Source organism: Chenopodium album, chromosome 5, assembly GCF_948465745.1.
Source record: "Chenopodium album chromosome 5, dcCheAlbu1.1, whole genome shotgun sequence".
NCBI classification, from domain to species: Eukaryota; Viridiplantae; Streptophyta; class Magnoliopsida; order Caryophyllales; family Amaranthaceae; genus Chenopodium; species Chenopodium album.
The window spans coordinates 21,106,943-21,134,722 of record NC_137838.1 but is presented as its reverse complement, the minus strand read 5'-3'; the positions used below and the strand labels follow the sequence as shown (position 1 = coordinate 21,134,722).

The window sequence follows — 27,780 nt, the reverse complement described above, 5'->3', positions numbered from 1 at the left end:
CTCCATTGCTACAACAGCTTCTTCATGCTGCTCAACACCATCTCCTATTGCTCTATCAGGTGCAAACAAGGTACAAATGTCATCCCAATTCTAGATGCATTTGTTTTGATACGCAGATGCAGCAGGCGTTTCCTGTTAACAAAATAAACTAATTTAGCTAGAAAGAAAGTCATACAAATTCAGATTTCAAATGCCATACCCAATCACAATATTGAAAGGATAGAGTAAAGTCTGCTGAAATGTAATATAATGAAAGGATGAGCAGTAAGAGGGCAGCGATAACAGAATAGCAGTAAAGGGAAGTAGTAATAGGGCAGTATTGCAGCTATAATTATGGTGGACCATTCAGCATATCATATCCCATTCTTTATAACAACACTAAAGAACAGAAGCAATCCTAGATACAGCTACACAGAACAGTAACCTACACACAACTACACATAACAGAAGCAATCCTAAAAACATCTAAAGATACCCACCATGATGATATCGAGCAGAAGCAATCTACACACAGCTACACAGAACAGCAAGAACACAACTAATCTTTATTTGAAATCCTAATACATTAATAATCATTTTCGCTTACCCACACAGCTTTCTCACCATAAAACTATAGACTGAGACATGCATTAATTTTGTACTTTATATGTGCATCAAATGGAAGTTGCATACTTGTAATCCAGAGAACCATCTCGACTTACCCCTCACAACCTTGCCAATTGACACTACTAAACCAAAGACCCTCCTCCAAACTAGAAAATAAAATAGAAAAGGCCTAACATAAGTAAACCTGTATTTTTTTGTCACAGTGCCAGACTGAATACTACAAAAATAATAAGTGGTATATATAACTTTGATTTTAATCCTCCATTTACAATGACCTGATCACCAAACAAGATTTTTGTGCCATCTTCCACTAAGTCATTCAGTAATAAGAACTGGAAAGATTATGTAATTTGGGTTGACATATGGTATGATTTGGATATAATTCCGGTGACCACTAAAAGAGGCTATAAATTTAAAATTTAGCCTCAATGAGCATAAGAATCAAAGCTACAAGGTAAGCACAACTACACAATATAGAATAAGAGAGACTTAGGCCAGAATAAGTTCTAAAGATGACTTTAATTCTAGTATATATTAATTAACCATACGCCTTAGTCACTACCCTCTACCAGACAATATATCATGCCAGCACCACAAATTTTATCAGTAGTTAAACATTGAACAGATCCTAAAATGTGGAAATATATTATATGTTTGGGGTAGAATTTCATTAGAAAGGGCAATACTATTTGAGATTCACTCTGTATGAGCATAAGATTCACTGAATTGGAGTAAACAAAGAAACAACAATAACTGATTTTTAATTTATTAGGATTGCAATATTTTATCAACAAATAGACAGAACACAGCAGTCAACTCAACTGATTAAATAGCTTAAACAGTCCAGGCCAGATTAAACTTCTGTTTTTAGGATTTCAAGATTTGGTTTTGTAGCTAACTAATAAGTGATACAGGCATGAGGCATGCATACAGCCAAAAATCCACAAGTGAACACGTTTCATGGAATGCATACATAGAAAACAGACAAACAAACACCCAACACTAATGAATTAGTAATTTCAGAAAAATATGAATAATGCAGGACTGAACATATATCAATATTCAAAGTAATATACAATATATGTTCCATGCTTGAAGGTCTTCTACGGGGATCACTATCATCTTCTTTTTATCATCCCACTTAAACTTTGTGTAAGTTTTGATATCATTGATGACCGAATGATCTTTCTTCCAAACCTTGATCTGAATCTTCACTTGATCTATGGTGACTAAGATACCTAATTGTTTCCTCACGCTATCCACTACAGCTTGATAGGCTTGCAATTTGAATTCTCCATCACCCTTATTTCTCTCATTAATTTGGTCAAACAATGTTTTAGTGAGTACACCATCCATTTCAATATTCCAACTTGTATAGCCTCTTCTTTGTGATTGTGAAGGTGCCATAGGCTCTTTCCCAAGTCTTCTCATAATGTATGATGTTCATAGGTCCTATAGACAAGAAAATAAAAATAAAAAATCAAATCAACACTTGTACTAATGTTAAAACCAAAATGAATAGAACAAGCCAAGAAGAAAGGCCAACTAATTTTATGACAAGAAGAAAGACCAACTAGTTTTATGACAAGAAGAAATGCAAACTAGTTTTAAGACAAACCATACATAGTAAAAAAATATCTCATTGCATAATAAATAGTTTTATGACAAACCATAAATAATACACAAATGTCTCATTACAACTAAAACCTATGTAGCTTGACCCCTTCGTGCCACATATTCTTGAAACATCTTCTTAGCAAGGTCATCTCTAAATTTGTTCCACTCATTTGTTGTTCGAGCGGATAAAATGTAGTCTTCTTCTTCCTCTTCCTCATCTATGCTTCCATATTTATCAAGTCATGGTCCACCTCTTGCATAAGACTCGTTTCCTCCATGTTTTCTACCCTTAGAAAATTATGTAGGATAAAGCAAGCATTGATAATTCTTACTTGATTTTTTTTTTGGAAAAAAGCTAGAATCTCTTAAAATGCTCCAACGCTTCTTTAACAACCCAAATGCCCTTTCAATGGTATTTCGAGCAGATGAGTGTCGCAATTTAAAAAGCTCATTTTCATTTGTTGGAGTGTTTCCTCTCCATAAATTTAAATGTTATCTAGTACTGATGTGTTTATTTTATATAGTATTTTACCCCCGTCCCTTGGTTGTAATTATTAGTGTTTTTGGCTCTTTAGAGCCACTTTTATTACTAATTGGTGTTTTCTAGTGTTTTCGTAGATTTGGTTGACTTTTGCAGGGATTTGCACTTTTGGAGCATTTTCCCGAGATATTATAGAGCAAATACGATCATGGAGAAGCGCGACTAGCTTTTATAGCCCAGGGCCTGTTAGAGCTATCGAACCGGTGATTAAGGGCTCGGTGGGGCATTTGGACCGAGTATTCAAGACCCGAAGAGGAAATCCAGATTGGTCCGAAGAATTGGAGCCCAATTGTAGTCCAAATAGTGGCCCAAGAGAGCCGGCCGACCAAAAAGGGCTGGCGCCCGGAGGCGCGCCCGGCCGGGTGAGAGAAGCAAAGGTCGGCGCCCGGTAACGCGCCCGGCCGGGCGCGAGAAGCGTACTGAAGAGCAAAAAGGCGCGCCCGATCGGGCGCGTGTATTTGTTAGGAGACGATTATTCGACGTTTAAGTTTGTTTTAGTTTAGGATTCGTACGGAGTGTAAATACTTCTCCGTAAAACGATTTTAGGATCTTCCGACTCTTTTCTTTACCCTCTTAATTACTTCTTAGATTTTCTCTCTCTACTTAGCTTTTAGATTAGTTTCTTTCTCTTATACTTTTGTTCTTAATCTATTCTTAATTCCAGATTTATTTGGTAACTATTTCTCTTCTCTTAATCTTAGTTGTTTATTTTATTCCTTTGATCATGTCTTGTTTTATTGTTTTGATTAGTTTAGTTTCTATTATGTGTGAGTAGTTCTATTTCTAGGGTTCGTGGGGATCCATAAATAATATGAAGGGGTAATTTATTGTTGTTGATTGTCAATGCTAGATTAATTTTCTATTGATTGATTTAATGTTCTGTGACTAGATTAGGCCTGATCTTTTTTGCATGAGTTTGACAATATTGATTCGAGATTCGACAGATGAGAATCGATGTTTAGGTTTAGTTTCAATAGGCAGGTTAATTTATAAATGGTTAAGTCGAGATTCGAAAGATGAGATTTAATACCGGTAGATTAATTGTGTGGTTGTAATACGTAGCGAAAGCCCTTTATAATCTGATTAATATATGCATTGATGAATGATTATTATATTCTACCCTGGAATATTATTTATTTGTGAACCTATGCCCTAGATCCTTTTATATATTATTTTCTCCTTATTCTTAATCTTCGTAGTTTATCTTCATATTCAAATTTACATATTGGTTACTTTATAATTTAGATTACTTTAGTCAATTAGGAATAAAAGACTCGTTTCTATGTGGATTCTACCCTAATTCCCTATCTACATTAGTTAGAGGATTTAGGTATTAATTTTGATTAGGGGATACGACTTTACCCTTTCAAAATTTGGCGCCGTTGCCGGGGAAACAGTTTTATTTTTATTTTTGATTATTTCTGTAGTCTAGGTTATTTTCTTTTTTGTCTTAGAGAACGTTAGTTCTTTGAGGCAAAACTCATATTCGTTTTTAGTTTTTTTATTTTTATTTATGCCCAGGTGTTCCAGATCAGGGTACATACCATTCGATCCTGAGATCGAACGATCCTTCCATAGACAGAAGAACCTTTACAAGCAAATTCTGGCGGACTCTGGTGATAACAATAATCACCGTGGTCCTCCAACTGGTTCTAGCGATTCAGAGGTATCATAAGATCCAGAATCAGAGATGACGGTTCCAAAGAAGCTTAGTGATTATTCACAACCAAAGCTTACAGACTTTCCACATCTCACTCCCACTCCGGCTCTTGATGGGGTACAATTTGAGATTAAACCCTAATTTATAACGATGATAGAGAGGAAGCAATTCAGTGGAGCTAAGGGTGAAGACCCAAATTTTCACATTGCAGACTATTGTCAATATTGTAATACCATCAAGCAAGCCGGAGTCACACAAGACCAAATCAGGGAGATTCTCTTTCCTTTCTCTTCAACTGGTCTAGACACCCATTTGTGTCTCCCTAAAACCAAACCCAGTGATGAGTACCTTTCACGTCGAATCATAATCGAACGAAGTGAAAGTGTGGAAAATTTAGTGTTGCGGATAGTTTTAATTTCTTTTCTCTTCTCTCTGTTTTTGAAAACTTATTTTAAGAAAACAGCCAATCCAGTTTGGTTGGTCCATGATATGGGTCCAATAGTAGTGTAGTTGGATGGGGCTTGACAAGAGCTTTCCAACGATATATTATAAGCCCAATTCCAATGAATATTGAGGAAGTTATGGCCAATTTACCAAACTGGGCCCGGTTTGAGCTTTAAATGCGGCCTAATGATCTAGGGGAGGGCCTAATATGATTTATCATTCCTAATGCAATTAGGAATGGTTTTAGTCTTCTAGATTCTTCTAGAAGGTTCTTTTCATTCCTAATTCAATTAGCATTGGTAAATTGACTTTTGTTGACTTTTCAGAGTTTTAATTAAAATCAAAGAGCATAGCATTTTTGAGGGAAAATACGATTTTATCCTCCTGTACGACATTTTTTTTATCTGATTTTAAGAAAATGCGTAATTTTCCAAATCAGCGCCAAAAGCCAGCTGTAGCGCCTGGCGCCAGCTTTGGCGCCTGGCGCCAACAGCCAGCGTTGGCGCTGGTTCGGTTTTTTGTGCGTCAGGCTCTGTTTTGATATTTTATCTTTTTGGCTGATTTTCTCTATAAATAACGTATTTAAAACTCCGTTTTCAATAACCAGTTTTAATCTACAATCATCAATTCTTATTCTTTCTAATTGCTACCAACTCTCATCAAGTTTCTCTTGATTACTCTCTCTCTCTCTCTTTTTCTGAACTAGCCTTTTACATACAAAATTCCGCATTCATTAGATCTAGAAACACCTAGCATTGTTCGAAGTTGCCTTCGCCCTAGATGTGAAAGGTTTAATTTCTGAGGGTTTGGTCCCAAATCTCTCTTTTAATTATTTAATTTAATTCTTTGGTTTTATTATTTTCCTTGAAGTTACTAACGTGTGTATTTTGTTATTAGAAAGAGGTCCGAGGCATTCAAGTAAGTGCTTTAATTGTTTTATTGATTTTATGATATAGAAATCATGCTTAGATTGTTTTATTGATTCCTAGTATCATATTTAGGATGTTCCTAGTATCATGTTAGGATGCTTTCTTTAGTATGATATTTAGGGTGATTTGCTTATATCAATCATGATTCCTACGATGCCTTTTATTCTCTTCCTAATATTCATAGTAGTATCATGTTAGGGCTATATATTTGATCTTTATTGCTTAGTGACATGCTAGGGTTTGTTATTAATCTTGTTAGTATCATGCCTAGGATCTTGCTATTATTATTATGCTTTAACATGATTATGTTAATTGTGATTATAATTATTATAATTTATGATCATGATTATTTTAATTATTATTATTATGATGATTATTGTTATGATTATTTATAATGTTGCTTGATTATTATTTTTATTGCTTGATCACACCTTTTATGCATGTTTAAAGGGAATTAGTACTTGTAATCACGCTTAATAAGATAATTAATAATGTTGTTAGGGTTAATGTGATTATAATTTCAAGTGATCGCCAATAATAGATTTATTTGTGCATTAAATTCAACCAACATAGATAAACAGGTTTAGGGTTAATCCTATTGATTGCATGTTAGTTAGAAAGCGCACATGAATACGATCAGAATAAAATAGAGGCCTATTATTAGGGCAGGTTCAATCTCTTTTAGGTTGGATTTGTACCTTCATCCCCGAACCCTTATTTGGTTCAAGACCTTATGGAGTTGACGATCTCTTGGATCATTAAGGGGTGTAACCTTCACCCTGTGAACGGTTTACAAGTTCCTAAAACTTGTTGACGACTCTTTTGCTCTATCTTCTTCCCTTTTGGACGCCACCGTACTTTAGTGTATGATCACAGTGGGGTTCAAGCTAGGGGGTTAACGCTTGAAATTATTCCCCACAGTTTTTGGCAACTCCAATGGGGAGGATTTCTATTTTAATTCCTGAATTTGTTTCGGCAATGATTTAGAACGAGTGGATGAGACTCGAAACGTTCTGAATATTTCATGTGAGTAATTTTGATTAACATTATTGTCATTTGCATAAAAAAGATCTCATTGGAAAGACCATCCGTAATGAGTTAAAAACATAGGATTTTACACATAGGAAATTTGAGAAATATCTTTCATAACTAGGACCGAAATAACACTGCGCGAAACTAGAAAATTTTATCGAGCACAGAAAGCTGCTGAGGCATGTAGGAATTAGCGCCAGAAGCCAGAGCATTGGCGCCAGATTTTTAACCGTTGCGCCAGACGCCAGCATTGGCGCTACGCGCTACAGCTAAAACCTGGCGCCAGTCTCTGTTTGCTGGCGCCAAATTCCTCCAATACCGAGCCAGAAATATGCGTTCTAATTTCGACCAGTTTTTCGTATTGTTTGCTCGATCCTACTTCCTGATTGATTTTTTTTTCTCATTTTTCTGAAACCCATATGTGTTCTACATATGGACATAACCCTCTGGGAATTCATGCTCCATCTACCTGATTGAACGCTCTGAGCAACAAAGGGTACATCCGAGAATGTTGAATTCACCAAACCCTGGAAGCGAGTTTTTCTGAAACTCGCGGTGTCCCATCCACTCGCGCTAACCCTTCACGGTTAGGCTTCCGCGCGGTGCATCCAGACAATTAACCATGGACCCTCTATTGACTAAACCATATCCCGAACTTTAGAGAACTAGAGCCATGGTTAGGTTGCAAACTCATTGCATCATATTGTGCCTACTTGACTAATTGTGCATTATTTGCTGTGCATATATTTTATGTTTCTCTTAACCGTTTGTTTGACTTGTGTTGAGATTAAATAAATTAATGACTTAAAGAACTTTGCCTAATAATTAATTGATTAATTAATTTGAGTAAATAAAGTCTAATATTTTAATCAGAATTGACCTAGTACGACTTTAGGCATGCCCCTGTTGATTAATAACACCGAAAACAGTCTCAGATTAAGGCTCTAGTATTGGCGCCAAAGTCTGGACTGTAGCGCCACTCTGTGGAGTGTGGCGCCTGGAGACAGCTCTGTCGTCTGGCGCTACACTACACAGTGCGACGCTAGTCCTGTCGTTTCGCCGACAGTTCGGATTATTGATCGAGTCATCACCTAGTGTCTAATTAACTAGTTTGCTAATTAAGTCGGTTAAATTTCGCTGTCAATAACACCTTGTCGAGTCATTAATTGAGTCTAGACGCTAAGTCACATAGTCTATCCACATGGTCATGGCACGAGTCTTAACGTATCACCTACACTCACTAGTCTTAGCACACACTTCGAGTATATGTCACCATGACCATGTCTTAGGTTCATGCATGAGTCGATTTTTTCCGTCATTTGAGTTGGGGGTACATTCTATTCCTAAATCTTCATATCCCTCCATCTACATATTTTTTCTTCACATTCTATTCCAATCTTCCTTCACTTCCTCCATTCATTGCATGTTGAATAGAGTTTGAGTCAAATAATTAACAATGAATATCCTCAAATTCCTTTTCCACAATACTTGGTCGAGGAGAGAAGGGCGATTAATCAAGGACAACCTCTTTATTCAAGTCTCACTTTTTGATAAACCAATTCGTCAAAAGAGGAAGGCTAAAAAGATAATGGCAAGTCAAGAAGAAGTCAATGAGCTTAGGAACCAATTGGTTACCGTGACTGAGACACTAAAGCTACTCACACTCAAGATCGATGATCCCGTGAAGCAACAACAAATGAACCTCATGCAAGAAAGTTTGAGAAAGCTATCTAGTGACTATAAATTTCAGGGCATGAGTTCACAAGGGGTATCGCTGGACAAGGAACTTCTTCCGCATAAGTTCAACGCCACTAACATCCCTAAATTCAAGGCAACAGATAACCCTTACTTCCATCTAAGAGCTTTCGAAACTATAATGAACATTAAGGGTATCGATAAGAAGGTTTTCTCCTCTCTGTTCCCACTATCTCTTGAAGCCGTTTGCCAACAATGGTTCTTCTCCCTTGACAAGGAGAAAACCTTTACCTGGGAATCGATAGTAAACGCTTTCGTTGATAGATACAAGTGCAATATTCAAGTTGAAACCGATCATAGACAACTTGAGATGCTAAGACAAAAAGAGAATGAAGGCTTTACTTCTTTCTTTAATAAATGGAGGGAAACTTCCGCCAAGATGATTGAGGTCCCCACCGAAAAGGAGTCTGAGGATATTTATCAAGAATCTCCAAGAAAAGTATTCAAAGCACTTAAAATATCAACACAACTTGAATACTTTCAGAGCTGTCTATGACATAGGTATCGAGATCGAAGACGACCTCGCAAAGCAAAAAGCTACTAACAATAGTAACCACGGTGGCTGGAAAGGAAAGAAGAACGACAATCCTTCTTCTTCCGAAAACGCCCATTCTAGTAATAATTTTAGTGCCTTTGACCATAATGGTGTCTTAGCCATGGACAATCAAGGATCTAAAAGGAAACCCAGGCGAGAGTTCACACCCATTGGAATGACCTACGATGCTGCTTTCGATCGCCTCTATGATCGAGGATTAATCAAACCTATTGGCCCTACCGAGTATCCAACACCAAAAAATCGATCTTCGAGATGGAATCCAAACTCCTATTGCAAGTACCATCGAGGAAACGGTCATACCACTGATGAATGTTACAGGTTTCAAAATCTCATTCAAGATCTCATAGAAGCAAACAAGATCCCATTGCCTCTAGCTAGCGAGAAGACTGGTTGATGATGAAGCGAATGACACAAGACAAGAGGCGAGCTTCAACGACAAGATTTCGTGACCTCTTTTTTCTATTTCTTTTTTATTTACCCTTTTCCCCAATAAGTCTAGCATAGGCACCTTTTTATTCTCCTTAGATTTTTTTATAGGATCATTATATATTTTCTTTTAATAAAAATGAGCATTTATTTCTTTATATATGATCATTTCATTATATTGCATTAAAAAAAAAATCCATGTCGAATTAAGCACAAGGTATATCAATGATTTGAGGCACCCCTTGTAGCCACATCATATTACCTTTCACCTTTCTAATATGCAATCCTTTCTTCATAAACCACTAGACCTTGCTTTTTTCAACCTACATCTACCTAACCTTGGGATGGTATAGTGTGTAAATTATGCAATTCTAAAAAGGCTTGAGTGATTTCAAAAGATCAAAATAAAAATAAAAGAAAAAAATAAATAAAAGTGTACAAAAGGGCAAGTGTTCCAATGTCTTTGATATGAAAATATCTTCGATAAGAACACGTCTCAGATTGCGTCTCTTATCGAGTGCTCGGTACCATGCCTGAGAAACATGAATGCCAAGTGAGTGATAGACCGCATGATCGGGATTGCCCACACTTATTAAAATAAAATAAATGCTAAAGAAAAAAGAGCTAAAAAAGAGTAGGAACTCAAGCATAAAAATATAAAGATTCAAAAGCGAGGTTGCACACCTTAGGGGCTAATCTAGGGTCTTGAGCCTTTATCCCCTTCTTCTATAAACTTTAGCCTAACCACGTCACCACCCTTAAAAAGACCTTTTTGAGGTATGCACATACTTGTGCGAGGTTCGGCTAGAGCTACGTTCGGCCTGATTCCTAACGGATACGTAGGCAACCTCACATCGAGGTGCGACCGTAATAAACATGCATTCATATTTACATTCATAACTGATCATATCAAGGGATATCCCATGCTCATCCCTATTCATGTAAAGCTAGACTTGGGGGCTTGATCCTTATATCATTAGCTTACCTACCCTAAGAGTCACCACCAGTTGACTCTTTTCAATATATCTTTCCACACACTTAGCCCTTGTGGCCTAACTTTAGTGTCACTTTCACACACCGCACAGATACATGACCAAATATACTTCCCTTAGGAACCCTTTGTCATGGAATCTTAACACAACGTTGAAGCATGCCTTGTCATGTCAAAATCACTCATTAGTCATAATCATCATCGCATCCCAAAGTATAAAGTGCTTAGCCTCCGTGCCTAAGTTACCCAAATACTTTCATCATGGAGTCAACAGTTGAGATAGCCTAGGATGGGTTAATCCTTGAACCTTGAGAGATAATATCAAACAACATTTGACTAAGCTTATTCAACATGCATCTTCAAAACTTCGATTCCTTTTCGCGTCTTTCTTTTTCGGGAGAAAGTCGGTACCCTCCATAAAAATGACGGAAAATTTTTTGCTTTGCTTTTTTGCATTTTCAAGTCAACACTATGCACACACGGGTCATGAGTCACATGTGTCAAACTCTTCGAGTCGAGTCAACCTCGAGTCAATCACAGCGAGTCAAGTTTATGCCTTGAGTCGTGTCAAGTCAATGAGTCAAGCGACGTTAAACCCTAAGATAATTAAAGATTGGCAAAGTTCTATAGTAAAAAATAAATACAGGTGCAGCAGAATAGGGAAGACCCTACTCCAGCGCCAGACGAAAACATCTAGCGTCTGGTAATAGCTGTTAGCGCTTGGCGCTAGATCACAACATCCGGCGACTAAGTCAATTCCTGGCCCCAGAGATATCTCAGCAACGACAGAGCTCAAAGCCTCTCCGGATGGTTATTTCAACTTCATACAGCAATTTCGGGTTCCTTGGTACGCCAGTTAGCCCCTATAAGCAATTTGACATGATTAAGTAGTCGGTTTGATTACATTCTAAGTGATCGACCTGATGAAAGATCGTCTCACTTAGCTTAAGCGCCTAAAACACTGGCTCATTATAATCGGTTTAAAAGCAAGCACTTAAACGACAATTTTTCCAAAATTGGATTGTCATCCCCAACTGATAATATTTCCAAAAATGGATTGTCGTGCATCTTCTTTAAACGACAATTTTTCCAAGATTGGATTGTCATCTCTGGCAAGGTTTCCAAGCGTGGATTGTCATGCTCCCTCTTTCTTGGCAAGTTTTTCCAAGTTCGGATTGTCATACATTCATCGGCTCGTTGGCAAGTTTTCCGAGATTAGATTGTCATACACCCAGTTCCCTATGGCAAAATTTCCCGAAAGATTGTTGTAGGTCTCTACTCATCATAAATTTCGGCAAAGGTTCCTCAACGTGGATTGTCATTCATTTCAGTAAGTGGCAAATTTTCCCGAAGTGGATTGTCGGTCGACTCTTTTTTGCAAATGTTCCAAGACGCGGATTGTCAATTGTGGCAACATTTTCCTAAAAGGATTGTCGCATAGCGTTGGCAAATTTCCAAGGTGGATCGCTTTCAAGAGTTATATACCAAGATGTGGATTGTCCATCGTAGAAAAATTCTTATGACAGATTGTTACGAAGCATTGACAACTTTTCCCAAAAATTGGATTTTGGCAACTTTTCCGAGATACGGATTGTCGCTTCATCGTGGCAACATTTCCAAGGATGGATCGTTATGAAGCATTGACAATTTTCCCTAAATCGGATTGTCATACATCATACAAGAGTTGTGTTGGCAACTATTCCCAAACAAAAGAGGACTGTCATCATAGCTAAAGCACGTACATAATGGTTCATAAGCAACAAAAGCGCCGACGTACAGGCATGGCGGAAGCAAAGTTCAAGCGAGCTTTTAAAGATCGACAAGCGGAGATCTTCGGTTATTTCCTTTGGAAAATTATCGCAACAAATGAGGATAGCTTCAGGCGAGGATATCTTCGACGGCATTCCCTATATTGTGGAGAGTTGTCACAAACAACTAAAGGTGATTTCAAGCGAAATAATCTTCGATAGTATTCCCTTGGAAGTGGAATATTATCAATGCGAATGAGGATTGTTTCAAGCGAAGCAATCTTCGATAGTATTCCCTTGGATGTGGAATATTATCATAGCGGAAGAGGATCGTTTCAGGCGAAGCAGTCTTCTATATTGGAAACAGTTACAAGCGTAGCAGTTTTCAAGCGGGATGACATTCTCTTGGCGGGAGGTCATCAAAACAACAGTAAAGCAGCATCAAATCGGTTACTTTTAGAGACGTGTGCTCGACGGTGCAAGATACGAGTTTCTTAACTCTTTTATCTATTTTAACTAACGCTAGTTTGCAGGTATCAACGTTGCAAGAGTGGTTTAGGATCGCAGAACGTTCTGAATCATTCTCCGTCCCTATCGATACTTTGACTTTTGTTTTCAAAACTTGCGCTTCTCCAAACTCAGTCAAAGTGGAGGCTTCTGTAGACACCCATTTGTGTCTCCCCAAAACCAAACCCAGTGATGAGTACCTTTCACTTCGAATCATAATCGAACGAAGTGAAAGTGTGGAAAATTTAGTGTTGCGGATAGTTTTAATTTCTTTTCTCTTCTCTCTGTTTTTGAAAACTTATTTTAAGAAAACAGCCAATCCAGTTTGGTTGGTCCATGATATGGGTCCAATAGTAGTGTAGTTGGATGGGGCTTGACAAGATCTTTCCAACGATATATTATAAGCCCAATTCCGATGAATATTGAGGAAGTTATGGCCAATTTACCAAACTGGGCCTGGTTTGAGCTTTAAATGCGGCCCAATGATCTAGGGGAGGGCCTAATATGATTTATCATTCCTAATGCAATTAGGAATGGTTTTAGTCTTCTAGATTCATCTAGAAAGTTCTTTTCATTCCTAATTCAATTAGCATTGGTAAATTAACTTTTGTTGACTTTTCAGAGTTTTAATTAAAATCAAAGAACATTTTTGAGGAAAAATACGATTTTATCCTCCTGTACGGCAATTTTTTATCTGATTTTAAGAAAACGCGTAATTTTCTAGATCAATGCCAAACGCCAGCTGTAGCGCCTGGCGCCAGCTTTGGCGCCTGGCGCCAACAGCCATTAGGCCTACGAAGAGCATCCCGAAGGACACGAGGATCCGATGCGGATGCTTCCCAACCATGTAGCCCGTATGTGAATCGAAGGTTAGGATCACAAGTGGCTAGTACATAAGGTTCCCTTTCCTATCTCGATAGCGAGGTCGATCCTCAATTGGCACAGTCATATCAATTAACCATACGCCTTAGTCACTACCCTCTACCAGACAATATATCATGCCAGCACCACAAATTTTATCAGTAGTTAAACATTGAACAGATCCTAAAATGTGGAAATATATTATATGTTTGGGGTAGAATTTCATTAGAAAGGGCAATACTATTTGAGATTCACTCTGTATGAGCATAAGATTCACTGAATTGGAGTAAACAAAGAAACAACAATAACTGATTTTTAATTTATTAGGATTGCAATATTTTATCAACAAATAGACAGAACACAGCAGTCAACTCAACTGATTAAATAGCTTAAACAGTCCAGGCCAGATTAAACTTCTGTTTTTAGGATTTCAAGATTTGGTTTTGTAGCTAACTAATAAGTGATACAGGCATGAGGCATGCATACAGCCAAAAATCCACAAGTGAACACGTTTCATGGAATGCATACATAGAAAACAGACAAACAAACACCCAACACTAATGAATTAGTAATTTCAGAAAAATATGAATAATGCAGGACTGAACATATATCAATATTCAAAGTAATATACAATATATGTTCCATGCTTGAAGGTCTTATACGGGGATCACTATCATCTTTTTTTTATCATCCCACTTAAACTTTGTGTAAGTTTTGATATCATTGATGACCGAATGATGTTTCTTCCAAACCTTGATCTGAATCTTCACTTGATCTATGGTGACTAAGATACCTAATTGTTTCCTCACGCTATCCACTACGGCTTGATAGGCTTGCAATTTGAATTCTCCATCACCCTTATTTCTCTCATTAATTTGGTCAAACAATGTTTTAGTGAGTACACCATCCATTTCAATATTCCAACTTGTATAGCCTCTTCTTTGTGATTGTGAAGGTGCCATAGGCTCTTTCCCAAGTCTTCTCATAATGTATGATGTTCAAAGGTCCTATAGACAAGAAAATAAAAATAAAAAATCAAATCAACACTTGTACTAATGTTAAAACCAAAATGAATAGAACAAGCCAAGAAGAAAGGCCAACTAATTTTATGACAAGAAGAAAGACCAACTAGTTTTATGACAAGAAGAAATGCAAACTAGTTTTAAGACAAACCATACATAGTAAAAAAATATCTCATTGCATAATAAATAGTTTTATGACAAACCATAAATAATACACAAATGTCTCATTACAACTAAAACCTATGTAGCTTGACCCCTTCGTGCCACATATTCTTGAAACATCTTCTTAGGAAGGTCATCTCTAAATTTGTTCCACTCATTTGTTGTTCGAGCGGATAAAATGTAGTCTTCTTCTTCCTCTTCCTCATCTATGCTTCCATATTTATCAAGTCATGGTCCACCTCTTGCATAAGACTCGTTTCCTCCATGTTTTCTACCCTTAGAAAATTATGTAGGATAAAGCAAGCATTGATAATTCTTACTTGATTTTTTTTTTGGAAAAAAGCTAGAATCTCTTAAAATGCTCCAACGCTTCTTTAACAACCCAAATGCCCTTTCAATGGTATTTCGAGCAGATGAGTGTCGCAATTTAAAAAGCTCATTTTCATTTGTTGGAGTGTTTCCTCTCCATAAATTTAAATGTTATCTAGTACTGATGTGTTTATTTTATATAGTATTTTACCCCCGTCCCTTGGTTGTAATTATTAGTGTTTTTGGCTCTTTAGAGCCACTTTTATTACTAATTGGTGTTTTCTAGTGTTTTCGTAGATTTGGTTGACTTTTGCAGGGATTTGCACTTTTGGAGCATTTTCCCGAGATATTATAGAGCAAATACGATCATGGAGAAGCGCGACTAGCTTTTATAGCCCAGGGCCTGTTAGAGCTATCGAACCGGTGATTAAGGGCTCGGTGGGGCATTTGGACCGAGTATTCAAGACCCGAAGAGGAAATCCAGATTGGTCCGAAGAATTGGAGCCCAATTGTAGTCCAAATAGTGGCCCAAGAGAGCCGGCCGACCAAAAAGGGCTGGCACCCGGAGGCGCGCCCGGCCGGGTGAGAGAAGCAAAGGTCGGCGCCCGGTAACGCGCCCGGCCGGGCGCGAGAAGCGTACTGAAGAGCAAAAAGGCGCGCCCGATCGGGCGCGTGTATTTGTTAGGAGACGATTATTCGACGTTTAAGTTTGTTTTAGTTTAGGATTCGTACGGAGTGTAAATACTTCTCCGTAAAACGATTTTAGGATCTTCCGACTCTTTTCTTTACCCTCTTAATTACTTCTTAGATTTTCTCTCTCTACTTAGCTTTTAGATTAGTTTCTTTCTCTTATACTTTTGTTCTTAATCTATTCTTAATTCCAGATTTATTTGGTAACTATTTCTCTTCTCTTAATCTTAGTTGTTTATTTTATTCCTTTGATCATGTCTTGTTTTATTGTTTTGATTAGTTTAGTTTCTATTATGTGTGAGTAGTTCTATTTCTAGGGTTCGTGGGGATCCATAAATAATATGAAGGGGTAATTTATTGTTGTTGATTGTCAATGCTAGATTAATTTTCTATTGATTGATTTAATGTTCTGTGACTAGATTAGGCCTGATCTTTTTTGCATGAGTTTGACAATATTGATTCGAGATTCGACAGATGAGAATCGATGTTTAGGTTTAGTTTCAATAGGCAGGTTAATTTATAAATGGTTAAGTCGAGATTCGAAAGATGAGATTTAATACCGGTAGATTAATTGTGTGGTTGTAATACGTAGCGAAAGCCCTTTATAATCTGATTAATATATGCATTGATGAATGATTATTATATTCTACCCTGGAATATTATTTATTTGTGAACCTATGCCCTAGATCCTTTTATATATTATTTTCTCCTTATTCTTAATCTTCGTAGTTTATCTTCATATTCAAATTTACATATTGGTTACTTTATAATTTAGATTACTTTAGTCAATTAGGAATAAAAGACTCGTTTCTATGTAGATTCTACCCTAATTCCCTATCTACATTAGTTAGAGGATTTAGGTATTAATTTTGATTAGGGGATACGACTTTACCCTTTCAAAATTTGGCGCCGTTGCCGGGGAAACAGTTTTATTTTTATTTTTGATTATTTCTGTAGTCTAGGTTATTTTCTTTTTTGTCTTAGAGAACGTTAGTTCTTTGAGGCAAAACTCATATTCGTTTTTAGTTTTTTTATTTTTTTTTATGCCCAGGTGTTCCAGATCAGGGTACATACCATTCGATCCTGAGATCGAACGATCCTTCCATAGACAGAAGAACCTTTACAAGCAAATTCTGGCGGACTCTGGTGATAACAATAATCACCGTGGTCCTCCAACTGGTTCTAGCGATTCAGAGGTATCATAAGATCCAGAATCAGAGATGACGGCTCCAAAGAAGCTTAGTGATTATTCACAACCAAAGCTTACAGACTTTCCACATCTCACTCCCACTCCGGCTCTTGATGGGGTACAATTTGAGATTAAACCCTAATTTATAACGATGATAGAGAGGAAGCAATTCAGTGGAGCTAAGGGTGAAGACCCAAATTTTCACATTGCAGACTATTGTCAATATTGTAATACCATCAAGCAAGCCGGGGTCACACAAGACCAAATCAGGGAGATTCTCTTTCCTTTCTCTTCAACTGGTCTAGACACCCATTTGTGTCTCCCTAAAACCAAACCCAGTGATGAGTACCTTTCACGTCGAATCATAATCGAACGAAGTGAAAGTGTGGAAAATTTAGTGTTGCGGATAGTTTTAATTTCTTTTCTCTTCTCTCTGTTTTTGAAAACTTATTTTAAGAAAACAGCCAATCCAGTTTGGTTGGTCCATGATATGGGTCCAATAGTAGTGTAGTTGGATGGGGCTTGACAAGAGCTTTCCAACGATATATTATAAGCCCAATTCCAATGAATATTGAGGAAGTTATGGCCAATTTACCAAACTGGGCCCGGTTTGAGCTTTAAATGCGGCCTAATGATCTAGGGGAGGGCCTAATATGATTTATCATTCCTAATGCAATTAGGAATGGTTTTAGTCTTCTAGATTCTTCTAGAAGGTTCTTTTCATTCCTAATTCAATTAGCATTGGTAAATTGACTTTTGTTGACTTTTCAGAGTTTTAATTAAAATCAAAGAGCATAGCATTTTTGAGGGAAAATACGATTTTATCCTCCTGTACGACATTTTTTTTATCTGATTTTAAGAAAATGCGTAATTTTCCAAATCAGCGCCAAAAGCCAGCTGTAGCGCCTGGCGCCAGCTTTGGCGCCTGGCGCCAACAGCCAGCGTTGGCGCTGGTTCGGTTTTTTGTGCGTCAGGCTCTGTTTTGATATTTTATCTTTTTGGCTGATTTTCTCTATAAATAACGTATTTAAAACTCCGTTTTCAATAACCAGTTTTAATCTACAATCATCAATTCTTATTCTTTCTAATTGCTACCAACTCTCATCAAGTTTCTCTTGATTACTCTCTCTCTCTCTCTTTTTCTGAACTAGCCTTTTACATACAAAATTCCGCATTCATTAGATCTAGAAACACCTAGCATTGTTCGAAGTTGCCTTCGCCCTAGATGTGAAAGGTTTAATTTCTGAGGGTTTGGTCCCAAATCTCTCTTTTAATTATTTAATTTAATTCTTTGGTTTTATTATTTTCCTTGAAGTTACTAACGTGTGTATTTTGTTATTAGAAAGAGGTCCGAGGCATTCAAGTAAGTGCTTTAATTGTTTTATTGATTTTATGATATAGAAATCATGCTTAGATTGTTTTATTGATTCCTAGTATCATATTTAGGATGTTCCTAGTATCATGTTAGGATGCTTTCTTTAGTATGATATTTAGGGTGATTTGCTTATATCAATCATGATTCCTACGATGCCTTTTATTCTCTTCCTAATATTCATAGTAGTATCATGTTAGGGCTATATATTTGATCTTTATTGCTTAGTGACATGCTAGGGTTTGTTATTAATCTTGTTAGTATCATGCCTAGGATCTTGCTATTATTATTATGCTTTAACATGATTATGTTAATTGTGATTATAATTATTATAATTTATGATCATGATTATTTTAATTATTATTATTATGATGATTATTGTTATGATTATTTATAATGTTGCTTGATTATTATTTTTATTGCTTGATCACACCTTTTATGCATGTTTAAAGGGAATTAGTACTTGTAATCACGCTTAATAAGATAATTAATAATGTTGTTAGGGTTAATGTGATTATAATTTCAAGTGATCGCCAATAATAGATTTATTTGTGCATTAAATTCAACCAACATAGATAAACAGGTTTAGGGTTAATCCTATTGATTGCATGTTAGTTAGAAAGCGCACATGAATACGATCAGAATAAAATAGAGGCCTATTATTAGGGCAGGTTCAATCTCTTTTAGGTTGGATTTGTACCTTCATCCCCGAACCCTTATTTGGTTCAAGACCTTATGGAGTTGACGATCTCTTGGATCATTAAGGGGTGTAACCTTCACCCTGTGAACGGTTTACAAGTTCCTAAAACTTGTTGACGACTCTTTTGCTCTATCTTCTTCCCTTTTGGACGCCACCGTACTTTAGTGTATGATCACAGTGGGGTTCAAGCTAGGGGGTTAACGCTTGAAATTATTCCCCACAGTTTTTGGCGACTCCAATGGGGAGGATTTCTATTTTAATTCCTGAATTTGTTTCGGCAATGATTTAGAACGAGTGGATGAGACTCGAAACGTTCTGAATATTTCATGTGAGTAATTTTGATTAACATTATTGTCATTTGCATAAAAAAGATCTCATTGGAAAGACCATCCGTAATGAGTTAAAAACATAGGATTTTACACATAGGAAATTTGAGAAATATCTTTCATAACTAGGACCGAAATAACACTGCGCGAAACTAGAAAATTTTATCGAGCACAGAAAGCTGCTGAGGCATGTAGGAATTAGCGCCAGAAGCCAGAGCATTGGCGCCAGATTTTTAACCGTTGTGCCAGACGCCAGCATTGGCGCTACGCGCTACAGCTAAAACCTGGCGCCAGTCTCTGTTTGCTGGCGCCAAATTCCTCCAATACCGAGCCAGAAATATGCGTTCTAATTTCGACCAGTTTTTCGTATTGTTTGCTCGATCCTACTTCCTGATTGATTTTTTTTTCTCATTTTTCTGAAACCCATATGTGTTCTACATATGGACATAACCCTCTGGGAATTCATGCTCCATCTACCTGATTGAACGCTCTGAGCAACAAAGGGTACATCCGAGAATGTTGAATTCACCAAACCCTGGAAGCGAGTTTTTCTGAAACTCGCGGTGTCCCATCCACTCGCGCTAACCCTTCACGGTTAGGCTTCCGCGCGGTGCATCCAGACAATTAACCATGGACCCTCTATTGACTAAACCATATCCCGAACTTTAGAGAACTAGAGCCATGGTTAGGTTGCAAACTCATTGCATCATATTGTGCCTACTTGACTAATTGTGCATTATTTGCTGTGCATATATTTTATGTTTCTCTTAACCGTTTGTTTGACTTGTGTTGAGATTAAATAAATTAATGACTTAAAGAACTTTGCCTAATAATTAATTGATTAATTAATTTGAGTAAATAAAGTCTAATATTTTAATCAGAATTGACCTAGTACGACTTTAGGCATGCCCCTGTTGATTAATAACACCGAAAACAGTCTCAGATTAAGGCTCTAGTATTGGCGCCAAAGTCTGGACTGTAGCGCCACTCTGTGGAGTGTGGCGCCTGGAGACAGCTCTGTCGTCTGGCGCTACACTACACAGTGCGACGCCAGTCCTGTCGTTTCGCCGACAGTTCGGATTATTGATCGAGTCATCACCTAGTGTCTAATTAACCAGTTTGCTAATTAAGTCGGTTAAATTTCGCTGTCAATAACACCTTGTCGAGTCATTAATTGAGTCTAGACGCTAAGTCACATAGTCTATCCACATGGTCATGGCACGAGTCTTAACGTATCACCTACACTCACTAGTCTTAGCACACACTTCGAGTATATGTCACCATGACCATGTCTTAGGTTCATGCATGAGTCGATTTTTTCCGTCATTTGAGTTGGGGGTACATTCTATTCCTAAATCTTCATATCCCTCCATCTACATATTTTTTCTTCACATTCTATTCCAATCTTCCTTCACTTCCTCCATTCATTGCATGTTGAATAGAGTTTGAGTCAAATAATTAACAATGAATATCCTCAAATTCCTTTTCCACAATACTTGGTCGAGGAGAGAAGGGCGATTAATCAAGGACAACCTCTTTATTCAAGTCTCACTTTTTGATAAACCAATTCGTCAAAAGAGGAAGGCTAAAAAGATAATGGCAAGTCAAGAAGAAGTCAATGAGCTTAGGAACCAATTGGTTACCGTGACTGAGACACTAAAGCTACTCACACTCAAGATCGATGATCCCGTGAAGCAACAACAAATGAACCTCATGAAAGAAAGTTTGAGAAAGCTATCTAGTGACTATAAATTTCAGGGCATGAGTTCACAAGGGGTATCGCTGGACAAGGAACTTCTTCCGCATAAGTTCAACGCCACTAACATCCCTAAATTCAAGGCAACAGATAACCCTTACTTCCATCTAAGAGCTTTCGAAACTATAATGAACATTAAGGGTATCGATAAGAAGGTTTTCTCCTCTCTGTTCCCACTATCTCTTGAAGCCGTTTGCCAACAATGGTTCTTCTCCCTTGACAAGGAGAAAACCTTTACCTGGGAATCGATAGTAAACGCTTTCGTTGATAGATACAAGTGCAATATTCAAGTTGAAACCGATCATAGACAACTTGAGATGCTAAGACAAAAAGAGAATGAAGGCTTTACTTCTTTCTTTAATAAATGGAGGGAAACTTCCGCCAAGATGATTGAGGTCCCCACCGAAAAGGAGTCTGAGGATATTTATCAAGAATCTCCAAGAAAAGTATTCAAAGCACTTAAAATATCAACACAACTTGAATACTTTCAGAGCTGTCTATGACATAGGTATCGAGATCGAAGACGACCTCGCAAAGCAAAAAGCTACTAACAATAGTAACCACGGTGGCTGGAAAGGAAAGAAGAACGACAATCCTTCTTCTTCCGAAAACGCCCATTCTAGTAATAATTTTAGTGCCTTTGACCATAATGGTGTCTTAGCCATGGACAATCAAGGATCTAAAAGGAAACCCAGGCGAGAGTTCACACCCATTGGAATGACCTACGATGCTGCTTTCGATCGCCTCTATGATCGAGGATTAATCAAACCTATTGGCCCTACCGAGTATCCAACACCAAAAAATCGATCTTCGAGATGGAATCCAAACTCCTATTGCAAGTACCATCGAGGAAACGGTCATACCAGTGATGAATGTTACAGGTTTCAAAATCTCATTCAAGATCTCATAGAAGCAAACAAGATCCCATTGCCTCTAGCTAGCGAGAAGACTGGTTGATGATGAAGCGAATGACACAAGACAAGAGGCGAGCTTCAACGACAAGATTTCGTGACCTCTTTTTTCTATTTCTTTTTTATTTACCCTTTTCCCCAATAAGTCTAGCATAGGCACCTTTTTATTCTCCTTAGATTTTTTTATAGGATCATTATATATTTTCTTTTAATAAAAATGAGCATTTATTTCTTTATATATGATCATTTCATTATATTGCATTAAAAAAAAAATCCATGTCGAATTAAGCACAAGGTATATCAATGATTTGAGGCACCCCTTGTAGCCACATCATATTACCTTTCACCTTTCTAATATGCAATCCTTTCTTCATAAACCACTAGACCTTGCTTTTTTCAACCTACATCTACCTAACCTTGGGATGGTATAGTGTGTAACTTATGCAATTCTAAAAAGGCTTGAGTGATTTCAAAAGATCAAAATAAAAATAAAAGAAAAAAATAAATAAAAGTGTACAAAAGGGCAAGTGTTCCAATGTCTTTGATATGAAAATATCTTCGATAAGAACACGTCTCAGATTGCGTCTCTTATCGAGTGCTCGGTACCATGCCTGAGAAACATGAATGCCAAGTGAGTGATAGACCGCATGATCGGGATTGCCCACACTTATTAAAATAAAATAAATGCTAAAGAAAAAAGAGCTAAAAAAGAGTAGGAACTCAAGCATAAAAATATAAAGATTCAAAAGCGAGGTTGCACACCTTAGGGGCTAATCTAGGGTCTTGAGCCTTTATCCCCTTCTTCTATAAACTTTAGCCTAACCACGTCACCACCCTTAAAAAGACCTTTTTGAGGTATGCACATACTTGTGCGAGGTTCGGCTAGAGCTACGTTCGGCCTGATTCCTAACGGATACGTAGGCAACCTCACATCGAGGTGCGACCGTAATAAACATGCATTCATATTTACATTCATAACTGATCATATCAAGGGATATCCCATGCTCATCCCTATTCATGTAAAGCTAGACTTGGGGGCTTGATCCTTATATCATTAGCTTACCTACCCTAAGAGTCACCACCAGTTGACTCTTTTCAATATATCTTTCCACACACTTAGCCCTTGTGGCCTAACTTTAGTGTCACTTTCACACACCGCACAGATACATGACCAAATATACTTCCCTTAGGAACCCTTTGTCATGGAATCTTAACACAACGTTGAAGCATGCCTTGTCATGTCAAAATCACTCATTAGTCATAATCATCATCGCATCCCAAAGTATAAAGTGCTTAGCCTCCGTGCCTAAGTTACCCAAATACTTTCATCATGGAGTCAACAGTTGAGATAGCCTAGGATGGGTTAATCCTTGAACCTTGAGAGATAATATCAAACAACATTTGACTAAGCTTATTCAACATGCATCTTCAAAACTTCGATTCCTTTTCGCGTCTTTCTTTTTCGGGAGAAAGTCGGTACCCTCCATAAAAATGACGGAAAATTTTTTGCTTTGCTTTTTTGCATTTTCAAGTCAACACTATGCACACACGGGTCATGAGTCACATGTGTCAAACTCTTCGAGTCGAGTCAACCTCGAGTCAATCACAGCGAGTCAAGTTTATGCCTTGAGTCGTGTCAAGTCAATGAGTCAAGCGACGTTAAACCCTAAGATAATTAAAGATTGGCAAAGTTCTATAGTAAAAAATAAATACAGGTGCAGCAGAATAGGGAAGACCCTACTCCAGCGCCAGACGAAAACATCTAGCGTCTGGTAATAGCTGTTAGCGCTTGGCGCTAGATCACAACATCCGGCGACTAAGTCAATTCCTGGCCCCAGAGATATCTCAGCAACGACAGAGCTCAAAGCCTCTCCGGATGGTTATTTCAACTTCATACAGCAATTTCGGGTTCCTTGGTACGCCAGTTAGCCCCTATAAGCAATTTGACATGATTAAGTAGTCGGTTTGATTACATTCTAAGTGATCGACCTGATGAAAGATCGTCTCACTTAGCTTAAGCGCCTAAAACACTGGCTCATTATAATCGGTTTAAAAGCAAGCACTTAAACGACAATTTTTCCAAAATTGGATTGTCATCCCCAACTGATAATATTTCCAAAAATGGATTGTCGTGCATCTTCTTTAAACGACAATTTTTCCAAGATTGGATTGTCATCTCTGGCAAGGTTTCCAAGCGTGGATTGTCATGCTCCCTCTTTCTTGGCAAGTTTTTCCAAGTTCGGATTGTCATACATTCATCGGCTCGTTGGCAAGTTTTCCGAGATTAGATTGTCATACACCCAGTTCCCTATGGCAAAATTTCCCGAAAGATTGTTGTAGGTCTCTACTCATCATAAATTTCGGCAAAGGTTCCTCAACGTGGATTGTCATTCATTTCAGTAAGTGGCAAATTTTCCCGAAGTGGATTGTCGGTCGACTCTTTTTTGCAAATGTTCCAAGACGCGGATTGTCAATTGTGGCAACATTTTCCTAAAAGGATTGTCGCATAGCGTTGGCAAATTTCCAAGGTGGATCGCTTTCAAGAGTTATATACCAAGATGTGGATTGTCCATCGTAGAAAAATTCTTATGACAGATTGTTACGAAGCATTGACAACTTTTCCCAAAAATTGGATTTTGGCAACTTTTCCGAGATACGGATTGTCGCTTCATCGTGGCAACATTTCCAAGGATGGATCGTTATGAAGCATTGACAATTTTCCCTAAATCGGATTGTCATACATCATACAAGAGTTGTGTTGGCAACTATTCCCAAACAAAAGAGGACTGTCATCACAGCTAAAGCACGTACATAATGGTTCATAAGCAACAAAAGCGCCGACGTACAGGCATGGCGGAAGCAAAGTTCAAGCGAGCTTTTAAAGATCGACAAGCGGAGATCTTCGGTTATTTCCTTTGGAAAATTATCGCAACAAATGAGGATAGCTTCAGGCGAGGATATCTTCGACGGCATTCCCTATATTGTGGAGAGTTGTCACAAACAACTAAAGGTGATTTCAAGCGAAATAATCTTCGATAGTATTCCCTTGGAAGTGGAATATTATCAATGCGAATGAGGATTGTTTCAAGCGAAGCAATCTTCGATAGTATTCCCTTGGATGTGGAATATTATCATAGCGGAAGAGGATCGTTTCAGGCGAAGCAGTCTTCTATATTGGAAACAGTTACAAGCGTAGCAGTTTTCAAGCGGGATGACATTCTCTTGGCGGGAGGTCATCAAAACAACAGTAAAGCAGCATCAAATCGGTTACTTTTAGAGACGTGTGCTCGACGGTGCAAGATACGAGTTTCTTAACTCTTTTATCTATTTTAACTAACGCTAGTTTGCAGGTATCAACGTTGCAAGAGTGGTTTAGGATCGCAGAACGTTCTGAATCATTCTCCGTCCCTATCGATACTTTGACTTTTGTTTTCAAAACTTGCGCTTCTCCAAACTCAGTCAAAGTGGAGGCTTCTGTAGACACCCATTTGTGTCTCCCCAAAACCAAACCCAGTGATGAGTACCTTTCACGTCGAATCATAATCGAACGAAGTGAAAGTGTGGAAAATTTAGTGTTGCGGATAGTTTTAATTTCTTTTCTCTTCTCTCTGTTTTTGAAAACTTATTTTAAGAAAACAGCCAATCCAGTTTGGTTGGTCCATGATATGGGTCCAATAGTAGTGTAGTTGGATGGGGCTTGACAAGATCTTTCCAACGATATATTATAAGCCCAATTCCGATGAATATTGAGGAAGTTATGGCCAATTTACCAAACTGGGCCTGGTTTGAGCTTTAAATGCGGCCCAATGATCTAGGGGAGGGCCTAATATGATTTATCATTCCTAATGCAATTAGGAATGGTTTTAGTCTTCTAGATTCATCTAGAAAGTTCTTTTCATTCCTAATTCAATTAGCATTGGTAAATTAACTTTTGTTGACTTTTCAGAGTTTTAATTAAAATCAAAGAACATTTTTGAGGAAAAATACGATTTTATCCTCCTGTACGGCAATTTTTTATCTGATTTTAAGAAAACGCGTAATTTTCTAGATCAATGCCAAACGCCAGCTGTAGCGCCTGGCGCCAGCTTTGGCGCCTGGCGCCAACAGCCATTAGGTCTACGAAGAGCATCCCGAAGGACACGAGGATCCGATGCGGATGCTTCCCAACCATGTAGCCCGTATGTGAATCGAAGGTTAGGATCACAAGTGGCTAGTACATAAGGTTCCCTTTCCTATCTCGATAGCGAGGTCGATCCTCAATTGGCACAGTCATATCAATATGTGTCCCATAAAGAGCTCCCATAACACCTTCGAACCACTTCCATTTATTATCATCAACATAACTAGTAGTGTGATAAGCTTGTTTGATGTAATATTTCCCTAACTTGAGCATGGATGCAAGAACTACATGAAATTGACGACTAATAGTCTCTCTGGATCGTGCAAAGAGGGCTTGCATTGTTCTATTTTTCAAATCATGGGCAAGGGTATGAATAAATAAAACCACAATTTCTTTTATCGTGACATTTCTCGTGGTCTTTAGCCCACCTTTAGTTTGTAATACATGACATAGCTTCTCAAAACGACGTATATCGAGACGTAATTTCTCTCGACATATCCTATCATTCCTCAGAGTGTTCATCCATGTAGCTCTTGTTCTAGAACGCTCAGATTTATCCCATGTTATCTCCTTTAATCTATATTTCTTACCATACCCTGCTTTTACTACTACCATAATCAAACCTAAAACCATCACAACTAAGTCCATTTCATCATCATCATCCCTTGGGCGCTTATGTGACTCTTGTATATTCAAATCATACATGCACATTAGCAGACAAAAACAACATAAGCCAATGACCCAACCAAATCAATCTTTCCAAATAATAAAGGCTTGACACAACCATTGACATTTATTTCCAAAGATCTAAGACATCATCCTGTCAGATAGTCTAATACAGAATAGATTAAAGAAAGAATCATACTTTAGACCAAAAAAAACCTCTGCCCTAAGTTTGATTGACTACACAACGACGCATCATCATCAATACTAATTCCGAATCACTACGCAACGATGCAGAACAGGAGATATAAATGGATGCATAATCAAGCTAAGCTAAGCTATGCTGGTAAGAAAATTTGAACTCCACAACACAGCAATCATACAAAATTCCATGTTATCAGCACAATATGAATACAATTACCAACAATTCCGACATTCAATAGATTAAAGAAAAATCAATCAACAAAAATAATAAACAAATCAAGCAAATCGATCACAATTCAAATTAAACAGCAAATTAAAATCAAAAACACAAATTGACCACATAAATCAACTATTTTTATGATAAAAGGAACAAAAAGATGGCTAAAACAATCAACAACAACTATATATCGATAAACCTTAAACCCTATATTATGAAATTGATATTCGATTAGTTCAGAAGGTTATACCTCACAAGTCGCTTCAATAATAATGGATGCTCACATGCATCGCTTCAATGGAGAAGAGAGAAAATCGGGTAAGCTCACGAGCTGCTTCAATGGAGGAGAGAGAAGATCGAGCTGCTTTAACGGAGGAGACAGAAATTGGAGCATTGAGAAAGGGAATAGAGTAGGAGAGAGAAAATTAGGGCAAGTGGAGAATTTGAAATGGCAATATGTAAGATA

General features: G+C 37.6%; 1 protein-coding gene and 1 pseudogene across 1 annotated transcript in view; both read right to left on the bottom strand.

Moving 5' to 3' along the window:
* Window positions 1-27,780, bottom strand: part of LOC145632018 (clp protease adapter protein ClpF, chloroplastic-like) — a 111,542-nt gene that overhangs the window by 64,477 nt on the left and 19,285 nt on the right. The window lies entirely within an intron of this gene.
* Window positions 379-26,941, bottom strand: LOC145632728 (uncharacterized; annotated as a pseudogene).